We start from the raw sequence: 24,650 nt of genomic DNA on the forward strand, positions 1-24,650 counted from the left end.
TTCGTTAATTTACCCGAATCTACAGTAAAAAACATAATAAACCTATTTGTTTTTTAAAACAGAGTGGTTAATAGGGGTAGAACGGCTGCCAACAAAATTTTCAATGACACCGATGAGCGATACATTGTGCGCCAAATGAAGGAAAACCCCAAGTTATCCGCTCCAAAACTGGCTAGTCAGATGGAGCAACAGCTGGGGAAGTCGTGTGGTGCAGAAACGATTCGTCGTATACCCCGAGACCATGATTTACATGGTAGAATTGCTCGCAAGAAGCCTTTCATTAGTAAGAAAAATAAGGAAAGCCGGCTCCTACTCGCTAAAGAGTACATAAACAAGGACACCAGCTACTGGAACAAAGTCATTTTCGTTGACGAGTCCAAGTTTAACATATTTGGTTTGGAGACTCTAGCAATAAAGGTGTAGAAGATATAATTTTATAACTGGTTTTCGATAAGGTTTTTTATCGATAAAAAAAGATCGGGATGAGTTATCGATTTTTAATGATAAACTTGATATACGCGCTGTAATTACGGACATTTGAAAAAAAAATTGAAGTCCTAGCTCTTATATCTTCTGAAATCGACGCGTTCATACATACGGACATACGGACATACGAACAGACGGACAGACAGACGGACAGGGCCAAATCAACTCAGCTCGTCGCCCTGATCAAGAATATATACACTTTGTGGGGTCTGCCACGCCTCCTTCTCCCTGTTACATACATTTCAACAAAACCATTATAACCTGATTTCCCATTGAAAATGGGTTCAGGGTATAAAAATCGTACGGTACTTTTACTGCACTTTGAGTGCCGTTGCTGAGCAAAAATCAGGCTAGAATTGGCTAAAAATTGAAAATAAATGCTAGAATAGCAACCTAGATTATAAAAACAAACTGATATGTTTAGAAACTAATATTTTTTCTTTTTTACCACTGACCAAAGAACACATAGACTAGACATGTAGAGCAACGTTTTTCCACGCCGCAAAATCTGTGTGGCAGGTCCCGGCCAACTTCGTATTCGCTCGGCTTGGTATTGGCTGGCTCGGGTAATGAAAGATAGCACGACGAAATCAGTGCGCTCTAAGCACGCAAACGAAATGGTCATGCATGCGCTTTGCGTTTTTTGTCTTACTCTCCCTCTCTCTCTCTAACTCTCTCTCTCTCTCTCTCTGTGGGCTCCCAAATCATGAAGCTCAGCAGAGCACAAAAATTGAAATTTCTTCACGACGGTCCCAGCTCTTTCCTTTTGAGTAAAGAGTATACCGAAATCTTAAAATCGTTTGCGACATTTATGCAAACAAAATGGTAGCGTTTCGATATATATTTATGGGAAGGGTATGAATGCGTTGAGGCGCATAAAGAATATGATCTCGCGACGGGCATGCACACACACACTTGTAGTCCCTTGCCACATGTATGAGCATTTGTGACCTGCGTGCGTTACTCTTGCTGCTTGTAGCAATTTTAAAGCCCAGCATTTGCATTTGGTCGGTCTTGTACATGTATCATTTGATTGTGTGTGTGTTCACATGGGACGCGATGCTCACAATTATGGAATAGCACTTGTAGAAGCATTTGTATGCCTGTGGGCTTTTACATGTACGTGTGTGTATGTGCATATGTGTATGCAGGGGACATGAACATTGGCGTGTGCCTACCTCAACTTAGAATTGGTTGACCAATTTAGGGTTCGCATTGCAGAATCGCGTTTCTATTTAAGTACCTTTTAATTTGTATCAATGATCGTGTGCTTGCCTACCGAAGTCATCAATTCATAAAAACAATTGTTTTAAATAGGAATTTGTTTAATATTATTTGATTAATTTAATAAATATACAACATAAAATTCAATATATGTATATGTATTAACAATAAATAAACAATAAACAAATCAATAATAAAAACAAAGATAATTCAATAACATGGGAATAATATAATTTGTAAATTTATACATATGTACATATGTTTGTCCGCTCAAGCCAGTCCATTTCCCTTCATTGCACTTCTTCTTGAAGAGTACATATGTATACCAGACTGTTGAAAGACAATGTAAGATTTTAAGATTATTGTTATTATTTGTATGAAGAATATACGAATGTTCTGTGCTTAATAAATATGTGTTTACTTACATGTATACATAACTAATTACATATGTATGTACATATGTATGTGAGAATCGCTATGCTGCTTGAAATATTCCTATGAAATATTGTAAGTACGTATATATGTATGTACATGCATACATACATATGTATATATATACATATATATACGTACTTTCTGACATACATATAATAAGGTTTGTGCCTGCCAAGGGCTTTTAATTGTGCAAACGATTTTGGATTAAATCTGCAGAGGGAGTGTTAACGACCTTTCATTAAAACCTCACTGTTTTCTACTGTTAAGAATTGTGCCAAAATTAATATAAAGTTCCCTATTGGTGTATTATTTTTAATTTCCTTTTTCTTATGCTGGTTTTACCAACAATTTTCTCAGTTTGCCATTTACAATTCTTCCTAATAAGAATTAAGACAAACTGATTAAGAATAAATTTCCTATGCTCAAAACAAGGGTGGGTGGGAGAAAACCATTCAGTATCTAAAGACGATTTTGCTGTAGCGTGCATGCAGTACAGAACAATTTTCTCTTTGATACGTGGCATATATGGTTTCTTTTCAAAAATGGTCTTAAACGTTTCGAAATGCAGTTTTATCATATTATAGAAAAGGTCAGAAGGGGCTTTCAACTTAAGATATTTATTTATATAATGATAATTTTTATTGAGTATTAAATACTCAGAAGAACACTGCATTTCATCTGATGACTTTAAAAGATTTGTACATACTTCACAATCTGTTCTTTGCAACAGCTTGTGTAGAAGATAGCCAGCAAAATATCGCAATGCATTTTCATTAAAAGCATTTTGTATATTAGCAATCGTGGCATCTAATGACAATTCTATTTCTAAATCAGCATCAGGTTCAATATCTGTAGCAGTATGACGTGAATTACATTGGTCATGAAATACAGATAGTTGAGACCCACTATCTTCTATGATATTGGCCAACATGAGATCTTCATCTGGAATGCAATTTCCAGACACAGATGCTGATGTTAATATTTTCATAGATAACATTCTTGATATTATAGAATTAAATTCAAAAATGGTGGGATTGGTATTTGTCGCTCCCCGACTTCTAATTAAATAAAATAAATTTTCTAATGGGTCTTGGTTCAATTTGGATGTGGCAATAAAGAAAAGATCATTGTTGTCACTCCAAATATTTTCTGCCAAAGCAATTACCGATGAGATTGTAATTATCATCCCATCAATGCAATACACTTTGTGTGGATAATGCAGATTTTGGAAATAATCACGCATTTCCAGAAGGTATTCGTGAATATTATTTTTCTCCCTAAGAGCACATCTATAAGGATTGCTATCAAATAGCACATGACTATTTAAGCAATCAAAGAGGTTATTAATTTTTTCAATAAATATTGCCGTTGCAACTGCACTGTCTTTGCAATCAGCAAACCCACCTGAATCTATAACAGTGCGTATCGCAGAAGCTACACTGTGGCTAAAGATTTGTGTGGCAAATTTAACCTTCATTTTTTCAAAACAATTCGGACTGACATGCTTTAAGGTTAATTTCGGACATAAACGAGTTAAATTTTTGGTTTCAGTTTCATATAATTTTCTAATTATTCCCCATGAAACTGTGCCATCAGGTGTTAAAAATATTATTCTTTAAAAGAATATTTCGAAGAGATTTTATTAGATGCGGTGCATCAAATATTGCAAAAATTTCTTCGCCATTGACTTCAAATGTAGAATTATTGAAATTAATACCCCATCTATTGAAAACAGCTCTATTATTGGACCCCTGATCGCAAACAACGGCTTTGACATTAAGCCCCAATGCTTGCGATAGTCCAATATTTTCTTCTATTTTATTTTTCAGGTCAGTATGATTTATGCCACGGGCTGAAACCGTATAGCTTAAAACATACTTCCAATTATCAAAAAGAGCCCTAACAAGAAAAACACAGACTTGCTGTCCTAAAAACTTACTCCTTTTAACACCATCGTCCTCAAATCCCTGTATCTCGTCAAGAGATGAATTGTACTGAAGCCCTCTTTTTACTTTGAGCTCATCGCAAACTAATACGGCATATTTTTCTTTGGCGCTCATTTTCTCAACAATGCCCTGCAGATTTTCTAATAAGTCTGGATTAAATCCAGGAACTAAATTTTTCAAAATCGCCCATCGATTTAAAGATTTCTTACATGGGAGTCTTAAATTAAGAACATCCCTAAGATAATCATATGTCCTAGCTGAATAAAAATTAATATTTTGGGCAATTGCCCTTTCAGCACTATTATAGACATGATTATTTTTCAAAAGCATTCTACATAATACTTTTGAATTTTCAGAAACATGAGGTAAATTGTTAATTGTCGTGAAGACATTAACATGCTTTTTTACCTTTCTAATTCTATAATAAATGTTTCTGTGTCTAGAGGCATTTTTTAAAGCTAAATATTTCTTCTTTAATTTAAGGAATTCTTGCTGAGATTTTTTGAGGTCTACTCCCATATCATAGTATTTGTTCCTATAATATAGCTCATTTTGCTCTCTTTTCAAACAATTTGAGCAAAAAGAAGACCTACCGGCACTTAAATCTTGCCACAATTGATTTTTTAAGCTATCGTCAAAGCTCAAAAAATTCTCCAAATTATCTTCCTCGTCACTTGGATTTGGAATGTTGCTGATCGGATGCTGCTGTTCTGTGTCAGATGGCTTCACAAAGCCATCCACTACTTTGTCTAAACTTTTCTTTGTATAGCTATAAGGAATAATATTTTCTTCCTGAAAGTCTATTGAATAAATGTCATCACTTACGTCAGCATTATTATTTGAGAGCAAATTTGAATTGCCCAAATTTAAAGTTGGAACTGCATTAACTCGTAAAAAACGTTTACCAATATATTTCCGTTCAAAATGCCTGTTACATATTCTAGACCTTTTTGGGTCGAAATTATTTGGTAAATTACATGCTTTAATCCACTTGTTTAACTGAAATTCTTTAGACGGAAACGCAAATAATCTAACCGGAAAATGCATGGAACTTTGCCTATAACTCGCACCACACGTTTCAATTATGCATTTCCCGCCATTTCTTCGTGAACATTTTTTGACACCATCAGTTGATTTTTTTATAACACTTGTCTCAGCCATAGTTTTAAAAAAAACTTTAATAATTTTGGCACGATTCTTAGCAATAAAAAGCACACAAAGTAATAAAAAAGGTCGTTTAACACTCCCTTCTGCAGATTTAATTCGAAATCGCTCGCACAATTAAAAGCCCGTGGCAAGCACAAGCCAATGTTCACGTATTATGAACACACATACTTACAATATTCCACAGGCAGCAAGAATAGTTTCCCATACTAACACATAAGGGCTCATACATGCATGTAAAACGGGACAGTAACTGATGATAGACGAAAATACTGAGAAAGAATTGAGTTTCGCGACGCACGCACACAAAAGCACATACACGTAGCAAGGATGTAAATGTGTGTGTGCATGCTCGTCGCGAAAATGTATTCTTTCTGTGCAGAACAGGCTGTGCAAATTGTAAAGCCCAAAATTTGCCGTTGGTCTGCCTTGTGAAGTGAGCACATGCATACATACATTTGTGTATGTGTATGCTTGTATGGGATGGCAAGCTAATTGTCTCTGGATTTAGTAGTTTGTAAATTTTGTATGATTTGAATCGTAGGGTGACTATCAAATGGGCCATTATGACTTAATTAGAAATTTTTGACAATAATGAGTAAAGCTTGAGTATAATATGACATGTGTATTTCATATATTGCAAAGCATTTAATAAAGTTAATAGTGTTTTACGATCATTTTTTCGTTTGAAAATGTGTAAAAAATAATTTGAATTATATATAATTGTTTACGGATATAAACACATTTATAAACATGATTAGCAATAATAATATATAAATGTACTTATGTACATACATATGTATGTTCACACATAGTACATCTGTGTAAAGTGGTTATGACAGTCCGTAAGACCGACCAAATGCAAATGCTGGGCTTTAAAATTGCTACAAGCAGCAAGAGTAACGCACGCAGGTCACAAATGCTCATACATGTGGCAAGGGACTACAAGTGTGTGTGTGCATGCCCGTCGCGAGATCATATTCTTTATGCGCCTCAACGCATTCATACCCTTCCCATAAATATATATCGAAACGCTACCATTTTGTTTGCATAAATGTCGCAAACGATTTTAAGATTTCGGTATACTCTTTACTCAAAAGGAAAGAGCTGGGACCGTCGTGAAGAAATTTCAATTTTTGTGCGCTGCTGAGCTTCATGATTTGAGAGCCCACAGAGAGAGAGAGAGAGAGAGTTAGAGAGAGAGAGGGAGAGTAAGACAAAAAACGCAAAGCGCATGCATGACCATTTCGTTTGCGTGCTTAGAGCGCACTGATTTCGTCGTGCTATCTTTCATTACCCGAGCCAGCCAATACCAAGCCGAGCGAATACGAAGTTGGCCGGGACCTGCCACACAGATTTTGCGGCGTGGAAAAACGTTGCTCTACATGTCTAGTCTATGTGTTCTTTGGTCAGTGTTTTTACTGAAATGCAAAATGTTTTATAGTCTACTCAGTAATATGCTGCAATATTATTATTTATGATTGCTAGATTTATGGCTATAGGCTATAACGAATTTTTTAGTAAATAGCATAAACTGGCATCACTAGTTGATAGCTAAAACGAAAACAATACTTGAATTATGCTTTATCGTTTCATTCGTTCGTTGCTTCCTTTCTGTACAAGCATCTGCATACCGAACTGTTCGGTATGTGAGCAATGCTCGTTTTGTTTCGTTCGTCCACGATGCTTGGGCTTACACTATTTAAACAAAACGAAACAGTGTGAAACCAAGCACCCCCAAGACCCGGGTGTCTCGCTTAGCGTTTGAGACGTATTCATGCAGGCCTCTAATACATATGTATGTACTTTATAAAATTTAGATTTTTGTCTAAATTCACTCCTCACCGACATATTTGTAAAATGCGTATTTAAAAGACTAGCGACCTGTGCTTTGGCAAATGCATGCATATCTATGTTATAATCATAATCTAAAAGTTTCATGAAAATAGTCCATCGACAAGAAAAGGTATTATTCCTATAGTAAGCCAACACTGCAGCCATCCGATCCTGACTGAATTTTTCAATTGTTGTTGCACCATATTGCGAAAAAAATCGAACGCGCCCATATATTAACAAAATGTACGAAAAGGGGGACAAACGGGGATGAGTTTTCGGTTTTCCATGAAAGGCAAGACTCACAAGTACAATCTGAATACAATTAGTTGCTTTCAGCATGGAACAGCTTTATATTAATTTTTTTAAGAAATAAACAAAAATTGAAAATAATCACAATTTACTCCATTTTTTCTTAAAGTCTGCATTTATAGAACGGTACTAAAAAATGTTTCTGACTTCATTTACAGCTATTATTTATAACTGTTGTATATTTATGTAAAACGAAAACAAAAACCAATATTTGAAGCAACTTAAAAATATATTCATAATTTGCACAGCAGTAATAGGTAAATATGTAATAGAATGTAATATAAGATAAAAAAGAAATAAAAACAATATTCAAAACTTAAAAGTATTTAAAAAACTTAAACCGAAAATCTTCAACAAATATAATATTAATATTATTATTGAATTGATACTAAGTACTTCTGAGGGAAAAATCCAAAATGAAATAACTAAAATTAAAATTTGTACAATTTACTTACGCGTTCGAGCTTTGAATTAGACTTGGGTAGCTCCTGAGTGAGTGAGCTAAAATGAATGGTTCATTGAACTGAGCCACTGAACTTGTTCTTTCAATATTATTCATTTGGCACACTAGCTCGTGTGGCGTTCTTCGGAATTGGCGTTCGCCAACTTAACGTTCACTTTTTTGAATGTCAGACTATCGATAGACGAAAATAATATCGAGGTATCGCCGTTTTAGAAAACCATCGATAGTACCATCGATTGTTTTGGATCCCTAGTACACACTGTATAGTATAGTGTATATATAGAACTTTACTATCCATAATTTATTAGAATTTATTAGATGAAATTTACGCGTGTGAAACAATATAAGGTAACTTATCATTTATGCGCCAATCTCTATTCAATAATCAGCTGATCGATAGTTCTTTTTTAAAAGCTTTTTCAAGACTTTGGTTCCACTTTTAAAGCTCTTCATTATCATTATAATAATGTAAGATGTATATGCGCGCGTGAACATGTCTCTGTGTGTGTATGTACTGTTTCTTCTATAAGCAGAAAGATGAGAAGAATTATTGTGAAATATCAATTGCTCGAAGGGTTCAGGGGATTTCATAGTCGAACAGTCTCGACTAGAGCTTTCTTACTTGGTATAGTATAGATTTGTTGCTGATAACCAATTCTATCTATGAGCCAAAAATAATTGTTACGCCTTTTTAGGGGCTTGGCAAACCGGCAAACCGTGGCAGACCCCAACAAATATATATATTCTGGATCAGGGCCCTGTCCGTCTGTCTGTCCGTATGCTCGAACGCGTCGATTTCAGAAAATATAACTGTTAGAGACTTTTCTTCCAAATGTTAGTATATATAGCGCATATATCGAGATTATATCCAAAATCGATAACTCATCCCTTTATTTTGTTATCGACTAAAAACCTTATCGAAAATCAGTTATAAAAGTATTTCTCCTACATCTTTAAAGCTACTGTCTCCAAGTTTAACTTAATTTTTAATTTATTGACATGCATTTTATCCCTATATCTACCCCCTCACCCCTAAATTTGTAAAAAGCTTATTAAAGAAATAAACAAATAATTATTGAAATATCAGTTGCTTGAAGAGGATTTCGTAGTCGATCCTCTGTTATATGTACCCTGAACCCATTGAAAATGGGAAATCGAAAATTAGTTATAAAAGTATTTCTTCTACATCTTTAAAGCTACTGTCTCCAAGTTTAACTTAATTTTTAATTTATTTACATTCATTTTATCCCTATATCAACCCCCTCACCCCTAAATTTGTAAAAAGCTTATTAAAGAAATAAACAAATAATTATTGAAATATCAGTTTCTTGAAGGGGACCTCGTAGTCGAGCAATCTCGACTAGAGCTTTCTTACTTGTTATACCCTGAACCCATTGAAAATGGGAAATCAGGGTATAATGGTTTTGTTAAAAGTATGTAACAGGCAGAAGGAGGCGTGGCAGACCCCACAAACTATATACATTCTTGATCAGGGTGACGAGCTGAGTCAATTTGGCCCAGTCTGTCTGTCCGTAAGTCCGTCCGTCCGTATGTATGAACGCGTCGATCTCGATCTCTAAAAGCTAGAGATTTGAAATTTGTTTTCCTAGGTCCGTGTATATCACGCGCATATCAAGTTTTTCTCTAAATATCGATAACTACTCTCGATATTTTATTATCGATTAGAAACCTTATCGAAAGCTAGTTATCTAATTATATCTCCTACACCTTTAGAGCTAGAGCAAATTTTAAATGTAGACTTATATATATTTTATACAATTTCGATTTCTGATAAAATTTACCCCCCACTCCTATTTCCACCTCCTCACCCTCACCTTTGTAAACAGCGTATTTAAAATACTAGAGACTTGTGCTTTGGAATGTACATACTTTGAACATTATGATTATGTTCTGAAAGTTTCATTAAGATTGTACGTCTAGAAATAAAATTATTCAACAAATAAATTCTTATAATGTTGCTCACACTGCAGCGCAGCCCAAGCGCAGTCGCTGCTTATTGCACAGTTAGCAGAGCGCGTTCTAATACGTACGTGTGTATGTATGTGTGCCGAAAAGAAGTGCAGAGTGATTAGAATATCAGATTGGAGGGTTCAGGGTATCTCCTATTCGAGCAGTCTCGACTAGAGTCTTCTTACTTGTTTTTTACTTATTAATATTAAAAGTTAAGTGTTAAAAAATTAATTCAAATTGAATTTAATGAGTGCTCGCAATATTAATTACCGTACAAGTATCAATAAGAGGAAACCAATCTCATATGGGCGGCTAAGGAAGGCGTCGACAGATCGGTCTGAAACATAGATATATTTTGTGTATCGTGTATTGTGTATTATGTGTATCGATACTATCACATCGTACCAATTTTCAAGAACCTAGCTTTAAAACTTTAATTTTCGTCGAAAAATCGGCTCGCTGGCCCAATACGCACTGTCAGGTTGGGCTCGCTGAAGGATGAAGTTGAACCACCGTTCAGGAAATGCCCAAACGTCAATACGTCTATGTCTGATTGGTGGTCCTAAATCGAAGCAAAAGGGCATGGATTAAGGACAGCAGCGAAGCTCATCGTAAATTATGATATTAGTTAAATTCTTGACTAGCTCTAACCTGATGGCTTTCGTACCAAAACAAATAAGCTCACAGACGCAGCATTTCACAAGAGCTTTGTTTCGTGCCTCAGGATCATAAAAGAACGTTCTGAAAAAATCGACGCGATCTTTGGGTAGATATGCAAATGTGCCATCTCTGAATTACACTGGCTACATTTTTCATACCTCCCATCGACCAATATTGGGAACGAGCCAAAGCTAGCACTGCTCGGGGACAAGTTTCGCTGATGGTACTCCATGATGGTGGCTCGAGCTCTTAGATGACCTTTGGGGAAAATAATTATCGAAGTGTTTTTGAACCGCGTACCACCCAAAATTTCATCAAGGAACTGCGACAGAGAGGCAAGACTACTGGATGACGGAACCTTTCCTTTAGCTCGAAGCGTAGTTATGACGTTCCAGAGATGGGCTCGTTGAATCATTCTCAAAAGTATATGCGTGCCGTTCCGGATCTGCGAGAGTTACACCTGGACAATGACCCTTTTTTATAAGCTTTGATACATATGCAAAAGTAGCTGTCCAAAGAAACTTCATGAACTGGGTCTTCCACCAGAAGGCACTCCTAGGCCGCTGCCAAAGTTACTGGAGATATCCAGCCATGCAATGTGACGTCCCGACGAAAGGCTTTCGTACCACTCACATACAAGAATGACGCTGGTTTTGTTCCATATGTGACCTTATCAACTTATAACTCATCATCTGGAGAATTCCTTCATAGAATACATTACAGATATATGTTCTCGTCCGGTACATTCATTACTTAATTACATTTTGCAAACATCGCCGGTGAGTGCAACTGGGTCGGACCGAAAGCGTAGTAATATATCGATCAATTTCGGCTGAATGACATGACCTGACATTAGAATGTCATTTACCGAATAACCTTACGGACGACGCGAAGCTTGGTTGTTGTGTTATCTATTTTTAAAACGCAGTGATGAGGAAGAAAATATCTGCGTTGTGATCAAGCTCGAGATACTCTTTTAGGAAAGCTGAATATTGACACCTTTTATGAGGCAAATTAAACAAGAAAACTGTAGTCGAGAGTGCTCGACTAGATACTACCCTGAACCAAACTTATAACAAGTAAGAAAGCTCTAGTCGAGACTACTCGACTACGAGATCCCCTGAACCCTTGGAGTAATAGCTATTTCAATAATTTTTCGCGTCTATCAGCGTACACAAGAAACACGCACACACACACACACACACACACACACACGCACGCACGCACACACAGGCATACATACACACACATACATACACACACATACACACAGACACACACACATACACAAACAATTACATACATATACACACACAAGCATAAACACGCATGGGCGGCAGTTAGCGCTTACTATGAGAACTTAATTGATTAATAACTTTTTTTGTGGACGTACGATCTTCATGAAACTTTCAGATTATGATTATAACATGGATATGAATGTAATTGCTAAAGCACAAGTCTCTAGTATTTGAAATACGCTTTTTACAAAAGTGAGGGTGAGGGGGTGAATTTAAGGGTGGGGGGTAAATTTTAACAAAAACCGAAATTGTATAAATTGCATATAAGCATTAAATTTGGAGACTCTAGCAATAAAGGTGTAGAAGATATAATTTTATAACTGGTTTTCGATAAGGTTTTTTATCGAGAAAAAAAGATCGGGATGAGTTATCGATTTTTAATGATAAACTTGATATGCGCGCTGTAATTACGGACATTTAAAAAAAAATTTGAAGTCTCTAGCTCTTCTATCTTCTGAAATCGACGCGTTCATACATACGGACGGACGGACGGACAGACAGACGGACAGGGCCAAATCGACTCAGCTCGTCGCCCTGATCAAGAATATATATACTTTGTGGGGTCTGCCACGCCTCCTTCTCCCTGTTACATACATTTCAACAAAACCATTATACCCTGATTTACCATTTTCAATGGGTTCAGGGCATAAAAACGCACATTTAGTATGGTTAAAATTTTAATTTCGGTGTATTTAAAAATATAAGAGATATAGAAGACTTATTTAATTAAATATATAAATATTTTGAAACAATTAAAAAACAAGTCAGAACGTTGCAGTCGGGCGATACCGATTGCAGAATACTCACTCACAGCCCAAACGCTGTCAACCAAAGTATATAGTGAAATTTTCAAGTCTAGTGCGTAACAAAAAACAGGGCATGATCCCATTAAAATTGGGAAATCATCGATAGCTATTTCTATCATCATTGCATCATTATAGCTAGGATCGTCAAATTACATATATGTATCATTTATACAATTTTGATTTTTATTATATATTTCAGTGTTGCCAAATCAGCTTTTTTTCCGTCAAATCCGGCTTTTTTGAAAAGCCGATTGCGGGAAAAATTCCAAAACAGCGGGCAGCGGGAATTCTGGATTTTTTTTAAAGAATAATTTTCCAAATAGTTCAGTAATTCAATTTTTAATGAACGAACCAAGCGGTAATAATATGGAACTAACTAGATTAGGATTTGATTAATATTTAATTCAGAAAAACTTATTGTGAACAACAATATCGAACTTTTCGATTCTATGGAAATGAAACGAAAAGATTTAAAAATCTATGCAACTCTTTTGATAGCGTGTAGTACAAGAATTTATGTGTTAAAGGTTGCCGACAAATTTTCAAATAGTGAAAAATGTTGATTCCTTTTCATGCATATATATTTTTGGAGAACATTGATAGTATTGAACCCCAATATAAGAACATCCACCCAATTCAGTAGGAAACTATTCAAGACGCTACAAAGTTTTGAGTTGAGAAGCGTGTTAGGATTTAGGAACTTGACCACTTTTGCATTGCCTTCTTTGTCAATGCCCAAGTGGGTAACATTTTTCGTCAGATCAATACTGTGATGCTTAACTCAATTTTAAGCATCAGGTAAAACATATATATTATAAAACTTCACAGATAAGGCTTGCGGTGGTTGAAGAAATGATGCCATGATTATAAGTTGTTAAAAACACATTTAAATATCAGTCAAATCAAAGCAAAAAACATTAGCTTTTTTTCCGATTTTTTCCACAATATTTCTTTTTTTTTTTAAAGTATCTTCCCACTAAAACCAGCTTTTTTTGTTCAACAAAAATTGGCAACACTGATGTACATACATATATTGAATACCGGCTCCAAGCCAGCAGCAGATCAGCGCGATTTTCCTATACATGCGCACACACTCATCGTCTATTCTATGCGTACAGACAGAAGCGCGCCTTTTAGCATATTCTTAGAATTTCGATTGATTTCTGGATTTTCTAGCCTTACTGTAGTTTTGCCTGCTGACGCTCTCTTATTAAATTATTCTATTTTAGCAACTGGCTGATCAAGCAAAGCAGTGGCGGGGGTTCGAAACCTCTTCGATGTTATTATTTTTTTTTTCATACATATTTCGTTTTCTATAAAATAGATATTTTATTGGGAGGGTGCGAGATTGAATGAATGACACTTAATACTTTTCTTTTTCTTAGTCGAATAATTTTATAAAGTTAGACTTGTTTCTTAAATATCCTTCAAATACATATGTATATACATATATATATATATATATATATATATATATACATATACATATACATATACATATACATATACATATACATATACATATTATAAGAAACGACGTGGTGGTGCTATAGGCAGAAGCGCAGGCGATCTTTATTTTAGTTATTTTGGCATGAACATGCTATTTGGCTTGGGTGCGAGTTCAAATCCCACGGAAAACTCTTTTTTTTTGTAAATTGCAAAATTTTTGTTATTTTTGCTTCTTTTATATTTTTTAAATTTCATAAAAATGTTTCATTCCGTAATATGAATATCTATTAAGCTTATTTATATGTACAAATACATAATTAGATGGATGACGCATATAAATGTCTGCCACAATAAATGCCGATTGCCACGCCCTTAGTGGCCGTAGACTCCTCAATTTTGGCCAGTTCTTAGAACGAGCAACCGGTAACCTAAATGCAAGATTTGAATTCTTACGCTCAAAATATGTAAAAATTACAGGGAATTTTTCGATATGCAACGTCCCTATAGTCGTAAAAATTATTTTTATGGCATAGATAGAGGAGCTTTTCAACTAACATGATTTCTGGTATATCGGAAAATGCATTTTCATTGGACTTGAGCCCGAGACCTTTCCATCGAGCGCCACGCCACTAGGCACAACGCCACTTCACGTTTCGAAATCCTGATGGCAGGACTGAAATAGATTCATTGTTGCAGCGCCATTTAGCAAATCTAAACTAAACTAACCGTTTAGAATTCTAACACTTCGTCGCAATTTGATTCTTAGAATATGCTAGAATAAGTTTGAATGTATGTGTGCACTTATATGAAAACTGTTGTAGTTGCTGCGCGTGCGTTTGTTAATTAGCAAAACATTTTATTTTTTAACGTCGATAACGTCGACTTAAAAAAAGAAAAATCATTCACAATTAGCTATACTGGCATCTGACTTGAATTTGAAAATGTTTAAATTGTTAAATTGTTTAAATTTAAATTTAAATTTGAAATGTTTAAAAAAAATAAGGGGATGATTTATCAAATTTTAAAAGTAAACTCGACATCTGCGGTCATTTAAAAATAAAATTAAGGGGACTAGCTCTTATATCTTCTGAGATCGACGCGTTCATACATACGGACGGACAGACAGACAGACGGACGGACAGATAGAGCTAAATCGACTCAGCTCGTCGCCCTGATCAAGAATATATATACTTTATGGAACTGCCATAAACTGCCACGCCTCCTTCTGCCTTTTACATACATTTCAACAAAACCATTATACCCTGATTTGCCAATGAAAATGGGTTCAGGGTATAAAAAATCTCCCAGAAATTAAAGTCGGACTTAATTCAGGCGAAGACTAAGCGACAAGTTTGCGAATTTTGGGCAGCTCTAACAATCTTGCTGCTAGAATTCATCGGACGATGAACGATTACTGGACGATTAGTTTATTGGAGCAAATTCTATTGATTCCAAAGTACGGCAACGAAGCTCAATAAACGAGGACACTTCTTCTGAGCTCTCTAATTTCTCTTCCCTGATATCTTGTGAGGCCACATCAAGTAAACGTCGGTTGTCATATCTCTGTTTCAATAACTTTATGGCAATCGTATAATTGTAATTAAAAATTTCCAAAGAGTAAAGTTCATCCAACTCTGCGCCATTTAAACTGGACCAGAGGTACTGCAGCTTTTTCATATTGCTGATTTCTGGTCGTCTATTGTTGAAAACATATAGTAGAACTAAGCCCAATAGATCACCACAGTTCAGAACTTAACTGCTATTAATTCCTTAGCAACACTGTAAGGTTACCTTTTTAAGCCAGGGTGATGGACTCAATCTCACCAGGGCCAGAACTCACAAGAAAATTTTTAAGTAACTGCGGGTCACGTTGGCGGAGAGAAAGGGAAGGGGGGGAGGGGATATTGATTAGAGGTTAGGTTTCCACGTGGCATAACCTCGCCGATCGCGCCCACGCGTCTGCACGCGGGAGGGTGACAGCGATCGAGCTGCGCAGCTTGGCGTACTCAAGATTGCCGGGATCGCAGTTATGCGGGAACGTGGTGCGGGAGTTAGTATGGGCACTCAAGCTACTCTTTAATTATTAGGTTCGCCACCAGCAACTAACATACAGATGTTAAATTTCGTTTCTTGACTCCATTTATTATTACTTACTTATAGACTGCGATTACTTTTAGACTGCGTTACGCTCGCCTGTCCAACTCGTGATTATATCTTTTTATCTCCTCGCGATTACTGATTCCGAACACTCGCTTTCAAAACCGTCTTTCGCTTTCAAGCGCCGAAAACTAACTAACTCTGCCTCTGCAGCTTTTGCTGCTCTCCTCGGCAAAATTCCTCACAACTTCGGCAATGCAACCTCACCAAAGCGAGCTTTCGAGCTGCATAGTTGCATTGCTGATCGCGCCCGCCCGACATTCAAATTATTGTTACCCTCTTAAAAGCTAGTTGCTATACCTAATTGTCGCTATGCTATGCCTAATTACTACTTAATGATTATGCTTACTACTATGCTTACGTACTACAAAATTTAGCTGTTATGACTAATCGCTACCTAATAATCACACTTAATAACTATCCTTAATACTGTGCTTACACACTTCTAAATCAAAACCATAACATCTATTTCATATCCATTCTTATATCTAAACTTTAACGACTACCAAATAACATCTAATTGAACCCTGTGAGGTGGGTCGCGGGCGAGCACCCGGGCACCCTTAAGTACTCGACTGTGCACTCCGTCCTCGTCAGGACTAAGCCGCTTTTTATTCTGGATCTCGCTGACGTCCTCGGGCCTCCTCCCCGGGAGATGGCTCGGTGTCGTCGCTGCTGAAATCTTCGACGCGGGCCGAGCCTCGCTCCGACCCGGCGTCCACGAACTCGACGTCGCTGCTGGGCTCGATTATTTCGTCCATCGCCGTACTCCCCTGTGGACTTAGACTCTTTAGTTATGTTATTTTCAGCCACCAGCTTCCGGGATCGTATCATCTTCTTCTTTGCCGCTGTAGAACGGTTTCAGTTGCGCGACGTTGGCCACCCGTCTCCTGCGTTCGCCTTCCTTCGCCAAACGAACCACATTGGGGGAGATGAACTTGACGACCTTGTAAGGTCCGTCGAATTTGGGCGCCAGTTTCGCCGTAAATCCTTCTGCCGCGTTCGACGGTTGATGCTGTCGTAACAGGACTGCCGAGCCTAGCGTCGGCCTCTAATCACGCCGCCATTGGCTCCGCCACCTGTCTGGTCAGCATCTGCTCTGCCGGCTTTTGTTGCACGGTTATGAACTTCTGGCACGTCTCGCAGCGCCTCACGTATCTGGCGGCGTCGCGGAACATGCCCGACCAGTAGTACCTTTGCGCCAGTCGTGCCGCCGTCTTCCTCACTCCTTGATGTCCGGCCGTGGGAGCGACGTGAAACTCCATCATTACTCTTCTCAAACTGCTGGGGACACTGAGTTTCCAAGGGATAAAGTCCTCCTCGTCAATCCGATGTTACAAATTCCGGTATAATTGTCCGTTCTCTTCCACGTAATCCTGGAACTTCTCAGGCTCCTTCACGATTCTCTCTCGCATCTTCTCTATCCAGCTACAAAGGGGGATCATCTCCTCGGCCTGCTGGCAGCTATACAAAGGTTGCCGGGACAGCGCGTCAGCCACCACATTCGCGTAAGCTATCACCCGTTCTTGACCCTCAACTTCTTGTGTCAACACTGCACCGAGGCCGTAATCGCTGGCGTCAGTTTGCATCACGAATTTGGCAAAGAAGTCGGGACAGGCCAGAACAGGCGCGGTCGTTAAACTCTCCTTCAGTTTCTGCAACGCCTCTTCCTGCTCTTCACTCCAGATCCACTTCCTACCCTTGAGAAGTTCGATCATTGGTTGTATCAGCGATGCGAAGTTTGGCACGAACCGTCTATACCATGACGCCATTCTTAGGCATCGCCGCAAATCCTTTAGATTCGAAGGGGATGGGAGGCTCTGGATCGCCTCGACTTTCGCGGGATCGGTGCAGATCTCCTCCTTCGCTTATCACGTGGCCAAGGGATGCCAACTTCCTCCTGAAGAAATTACATTTCTTCCCGTTGATTCATAGATTGGCCACTCGCAATCTCCGGAAAACTTCTTTTAGGCTGGCCACGTGCTGCTCCTTCGTCGCGCCGATAACCACTATGTCGTCTAAATATGCAAACGCGTGGGGTTCCATGTCGAGCCCGATGACCGTGTCCAATGCCCTCTGGTACGTCGCCCCCGCCGAATACAAACCAAATGGCATCACTCGCCATTGGAACAATCCCCTTCCGGGCACAGTGAACGCGGTCCATTCTCGACTATCCGCCGCCATCGGGATCTGCCAGTAGCCACTCTTTAGATCCAGCGTGGATATGAACCGTGCGTGACGTAGCCTTTCCAAAATGTGGGGGATCCTCGGGACGGGGTATGCATCCGGGATTGAATGAGCATTTAGCTGCCGATAATCAATACACATGCGCACTCCCCAGTCTTCTTCTTGACCAAGACTATAGGCGCGCTGTGTGGGCTCTTCGACGGCTCAATGGCCCCCGTCCGAAGCAACTCGTCCACCTGTTCGTCAACCACCTTCTGCATATCCGGATTCCTGGGGTAGTACCTTTGCTTCAAAGGCTTGTCGAAAGAAAGAAAGAAACTATTTTATTTCATCCTCCAGCTCGTCTGGCCATTCCTTGCTGCCGAGCGTGGACTCCTTGTCATCCCTTTGCCCTACGTCTTGCACCTTTTCCCTCGGCGAGCCGCATCCGGGCTCGCCCCTCTTCTCCAACTCCATCGCTTTGATTTTGGGCGGTTGCTCCTCAGGCCCACCCCTCTGACCCTCTCTCTTATCAGCCTGCGGTTCCAGGCTCGATGAGCCTTGCGCGCCAGCTGCCAATCCCGCGACTGACGCCCCCTGGCTTTCCTTCGGTGCCGGGATCCCGCGCGATCCCCCGAAGTAGATCCTTTTACATCCCCGTGAACTAGCCAATCTTGTCCTCTGGATCGGCTACTCCTCATCCGTGCGTCCTGTCTATCCGTCGACGACGCTCCTTCCACCGTGTCCTCCGCCACCCTCATCACCAACTTGGCACCTTCGCAACATATCGTGGTGCCTATGGCACACAAAAAATCCATACCTAGGATGACGTGGTCTAGCATGGTTGGCATTATGAGCAATATTGTCTGTGCCGTTCTCCCCGCTAGACCCACTTCCGTCTTTATCATCCTTTTGACGTTCAAGGCCGACCCGTCAGCCAGTCTGGTCCTTGACTCCACGTCATAGTACTCGCCTTGCATCGTCCATTGGCCCGTGCAATCTTCGCTCACGAAGCTGCGCGTAGCCCCGGTGTCGATCGTGGCGGTCATTCTTTGACTCCCGATCAGCACCGTCGCGACGATCTTCCCGTCTTCCACGCTGAGCGGGTACTTCTCCTTCACCACTATTTAGTTGGCGCCGCTCCGCTCCTGGGGAGGGCGCCCCTGGCCGTTTCCCGCCTTGCTCTTCTCGCAACAGTCCTTCGTGCTCTTGCCCAACTGTCCACAACGCCAGCAAAATATGATCGGCGCATTGAGACATTCTCGAGCGAAGTGTCCGGCCTGCGCGCATCTGAAGCATACTCGCTGTCAACCCTGTCCAGCTCCAGTGTCTTGAGTCATCATCCGACTCGTCGCCTCTATCGGCGGCGCTACCGTTTGCGTCGTCGCCTGGTCCGCGGCCTGTCCTCTAGACCGGGGATCCGAAGCCTACGCACGGAATGGATTGCCCTGCCGGCCCTTCGTGGGTTTAGACCAGGTAGCCTTTGCCGCAATACACCTCTCCTGTTCCTGTCGTTGGCCTTGCACATTTTCATCTGTGTCGCCATCTGTGTCAACTGGGTGAGGCACGTGAAATCGTGCCTCCGTACGTACAGCCTGTACTCCGGGGATGCAATTTCGTAGGCCCTGTTCAACTCTTGTGTCGGGCTGTACCTAGCCTGACGCATCAGCAATCGATCAAGTAGTCTTTGAAGAGTTCGCCTTTTCGCTGGCGACGTGTTCGAATCTGAACCTCCAGACGTTCCAGATACTGGGGCGGCAAAAAGAAGTCAAGGAATTCCTTCTTGAACTCCATCCAGGATGCATCCCTTAACCCGCTGGTTAGGAACCATTTGGCCGCCTTGTCTACCAGCACTTCGCTCAACATTCTGGGCATCCGGTCAAGCTCGATTCCGTACGTGATCGCCTGCTCCTCCAGAATATCGACGAAACCAAGGGGATCCGACCGTCCGTCATATCTCATCCCCCATTTTCAAACCTGCTCAGCTACGACACAAGGCGGGCGCCCTTCCGGCGGCGGAGAGGGGATGGGAACTCGAAGGTCTGCCTTCGGTGCCAGTGTTAACACCCTGTTTTCATCGCTACAGCAGAATTCCCGCGGCCTCTCGTCCCTCCGGCCACTAGCCGTACCGCTCGTCGTGGGTACGCTCAACTTCAGCGACGTTGTTGAGGAGGGGTCGCGTTCGTTTGAACCTTCCGTAGGTCCGGCTCCGACTTCTGATAGGCGCGGCTGCCCATGCTCGCCGCTGCGCCTCCCAGAGAGAATCCTGATTCTTTTGGGAAACGCGCCTCCCGGGCAACTAGCCGCCCTTTGATTTCCGTCGAATAATTGCCGCCCTGGATGAAAGAAAACAACCTTTTCCTCAAGTCGTCGACGCGGTCTTCGTCGTCGAGCCCCAGATCACGAGCTATTGCCATTAACTCATCCTTACTACGCTGGTAAACCTAGCCGACGCTTATCGACTGATTGTGGAATAATCCTCCCTCCATCGTTGTCGTCTGGACAGCTCGCTGTTCCACTCCACTTACTTTACTTCTGCCCGCTTATTCTATCGAATATGTATTTCCTTATCCGCTTAGTCTAGTTTTCTTTTCTTTCTCTTTTATTCTTTTGTTCTTTTCTCTTCTCTTTCTTTTCACTTTTCCGTCTTCTTCTCCTTTTTATACCCTGAACCCATTTTCAATGGGAAATCAGGGTATAATGGTTTTGTTGAAATGTATGTAACAGGGAGAAGGAGGCGTGGCAGACCCCACAAAGTATATATATTCTTGATCAGGGCGACGAGCTGAATTGATTTGGCCCTGTCCGTCTGTCTGTCCGTCTGTCCGTCTGTCCGTCTGTCCGTCCGTCCGTCTGTCCGTCTGTCCGTCTGTCCGTCTGTCCGTCTGTCCGTATGTATGAACGCGTCGATTTCAGAAGATATAAGAGCTAGAGACTTCAATTTTTTTTTTAAATGTCCGTAATTACAGCGCGCATATCAAGTTTATCATTAAAAATCGATAACTCATCCCGATCTTTTTTATCGATAAAAAACCTTATCGAAAACCAGTTATAAAATTATATCTTCTACACCTTTATTGCTAGAGTCTCCAAATTTTTAATGTATGCTTATATGCAATTTATACAATTTCGGTTTTTGTTAAAATTTACCCCCCACCCTTAAATTCACCCCCTCACCCTCACTTTTGTAAAAAGCGTATTTAAAATACTAGAGACTTGTGCTTTGGCAATTACAAGCATATTCATGTTATAATCATAATCTGAAAGTTTCATGAAGATCGTACGTCCATAAAAAAAGTTATTAAGCAATTAAGTTCTCATAGTAAGCGCTCACTGCAGCCCATGCGTGTTTATGCGTGGGTGCTTGTGTGTGTATGTGTTTGTGTATGTGGGTGTGTATGTGTGTGTGTGTGTATGCGTTTGTGTGAGTATGCGTGTGTGTTTGTGTATGTGCGTCTGTATGCGTGTGTGTGTATGTGTGCCTGTGTGTGCGTACGTGCCTGTGTGTGTGTGCGTGTTTTTTGTGTAAGCTAAAAGTCGCGAAAAATTATTGAAATATCTATTGCTCCAAGGGTTCAGGGGATCTCGTAGTCGAGCAGTCTCGACTAGAGCTTTCTTACTTGTTGGTTCTCAGTTTTATATGGATAGCAAACGAGCAATTTTTCATATTCCTCTCATTTGACTTCTAGTCATGAATTGACATTATGTTGACAATTCTTTATCAATGTATTATTATAAAAACTTATTTTAAATCAACACAACACAATATTACCAAGACTAAATTGTCCCATAAATAAATTTTTTTAAAATTAATTTAAAACAAATTAGAGAATTTCAAAAATCCATACCAAAATGTAAAGTCTTATACAGAAGGTGCCTTAAATCCCACAATGTTACAGTACAAGTCCTGCCCCACTACTTAGCCATAACGGCATTAAAATAAATATGTCAAAATTAAGTAAGCAGCCACAAATTCACACACCACCACCACCAACACCACCATCAGCAGCACCACCACAAATCGACAACAACAAACTTGCGATAAGCCGGCCACAATGGACGAACCACAAGCAAATATAGCAGAGGAAGAGGAAGAGGGCGAGGTAGAGGGAGAGAACACGAAACTCTTCCCTTGGCCGTATGTATGTGGTTGTTGTTGTTGGCCATAAAAAAAGGCGTTGAAATCAGTAAAAATAGCCATGGCTAAGAAATACGGCTGCCGGGTCTGGCGGTCTGTGCAAACAAAACCTGGCCATCTAGATGGGGCCATTGGCCAGCTAACCAGGCTAACAGGCGCGTAGAGTTGGTAAGGACGAGATGGGCGCAAAAATCGTTTACAAATAAATCAGAAAGCGATAAATAAGGATTTTGTCTCGTAATAACTCAGCGGGAGCCATTTAACATGCAATCATAACGAATCGATGCTGAACGCTTTACCGAATGCCAAGGCCCAGGGATCAGGCACCAGGGACCAGGGACATGCAGCAAGGAGCACGGGCCAGAGGAACACGGCCAGCAACACGCTTTCACACCAGGCAGCCCAGTTGGCAAGTGTGTGTGTCGAATTGTTGTTGACTTGTTGCAGTTGTCGCTGCCGCTGCTGCTGCTGCTGCTGCTGCTGCTGTGGCTGTGGTTGTTGTTAATGTAGTTCTCGCGCCTTGGGCATCGAAATAAAGTTGCAAACAGGAACGTGAAAACTTGTGGCCAGGCCATCGCCTGAGCCTTTAGCACAATGACAGGGGCGTTCTTGGTTTTTATGAGCAAAGTTTTTGTTCTTTTTGTTTATGTTGTTTTTTCTTCTTTTTTTATGCCTGCCCCTATCACAAAACATATTCAAAAACATGCACTTGGCTGCACTTCATAATTTTGCCAACGACATCAGCGATTCCTTACTACTTAAGTCATATGAGTCCCGTATGGCTTAGCCCCTGTCCTACTCGGCCGATGCTTCCGATTCAGCTGTGCGTGGTGCAACGGCTTCAGCCACAAGCTCACCTAATTATGTTGTAAAACAATCTGGTTGCATTCGGTCAGCGGCTCCTGGGCCCCGTCTAATAACTCTCTGGTCGAGGGAAGTGATTAAAATTACAAAAGTCCGCGTTGACGCTAGGCCCACAATGGCTGCGAGGCACGCAGACACGCAGCCGAGGCGACTACACGATTTTCTATGACTAATTGCCAGAAGTGTGTCACAGGAAGAACGGCCCACTAACAACCCGGCCTGGGTCCGGGTCCGCGTCCGGGTCGGACAGGTGAGCTGGCAGGCCGACTTAGCTTATGGGGTCAGGCACGCATACGTGAGCATAAAGGACTTATCTCGATGCAATTGCAGTCGCAGTTAACCCGGCTAACAAGAAATTAAATTCCATTACGCGCCCGTAAGTCAATTTGCCCGGCACAGGCAATGGGGCTAGGCTTAAGTTAACACAAGCACCACAGTGGGCCCATTGTCATAGAACTTGACTGAGATCATGATGAGTTCAAGAATTGAAAGAATTCCGATACTCTTTCTCTTTAAACTGTCTAAGTGATTCTGTGTAGTCAACTGCATGGATCAGGAATGGAATTTGCTTTAAGGAATTCTAGAATATAAAAAGTACAAGAAAGTACAAATGCCGGATAGAGAGAATGCCGTATGGACTGAAAGACAAACGGACACACGGACGAATGCACAGAGAGCGCAGGCAGATAGATGGACAAAATATCGGATGCACAGACAAATAGCTCGATGGACCGATAGACTAGGCTATACCAACTCTATACATAGACTGTACGATATACTGAGAGAGAGAGATAAACTATTAATAAGGATTCGATAGGGTGTTTAGCGTAAAATAATTTTAGGAATTATTTTATTATTTCCTACCCATAAATAAGTATTCCATTTAAGAAGACAACTAAAATATCTAAAAATATTCAAAAGCTCCTGAGCTCTCATTTAATATACTTGCGCACTTCACTTTTCATGTGGAACCACTGTGCAGTCGGTGTAGACGCACAGAGCTAATGAAGAGGTGGTAATTTATGTGGCTATATTCACCTGTTCCTAGACACGTTTTAATAAGCCAGTGACTGAGCCATGAATGGGAACGAGCTGGCCAAATGGAGACGTAGACATGGGCTAACCAGGCAGGTCTTACACATACGTGGGTCTAACAGTCTCTAGCTGAACGTTGTCTGCTTACCAGAGTCTTGGCCAAGTGCAGGATTAATTAATTGCTTGCTGCTGCTGCTGCTGGTGGTGTTAGTGGTGGTGGTGGTGGTGCGGCTGCAACGGCTG

The 24,650-nt window shown here is 40.4% G+C and overlaps 1 protein-coding gene and 1 long non-coding RNA gene across 7 annotated transcripts in view; one reads left to right on the forward strand and one right to left on the reverse strand.

The window, feature by feature from the left end:
- Positions 1-24,650, forward strand: part of Snap25 (Synaptosomal-associated protein 25kDa) — a 207,751-nt gene that overhangs the window by 97,264 nt on the left and 85,837 nt on the right. The gene's annotated exons all lie outside the window — the stretch shown is intronic.
- LOC149270956 (uncharacterized) lies at positions 1,853-6,675 on the reverse strand. The gene is made up of 2 exons (XR_016268477.1): positions 2,136-6,675; positions 1,853-2,040 (listed from the first exon to the last, which is right to left on the reverse strand). It is a non-coding gene; the product is annotated as an uncharacterized LOC149270956 (long non-coding RNA).

This window comes from Drosophila arizonae, chromosome 2 (genome assembly GCF_054131065.1).
Source record: "Drosophila arizonae isolate 15081-1271.41 chromosome 2, UAZ_ARI_1.0, whole genome shotgun sequence".
NCBI classification, from domain to species: domain Eukaryota; kingdom Metazoa; phylum Arthropoda; class Insecta; order Diptera; family Drosophilidae; genus Drosophila; species Drosophila arizonae.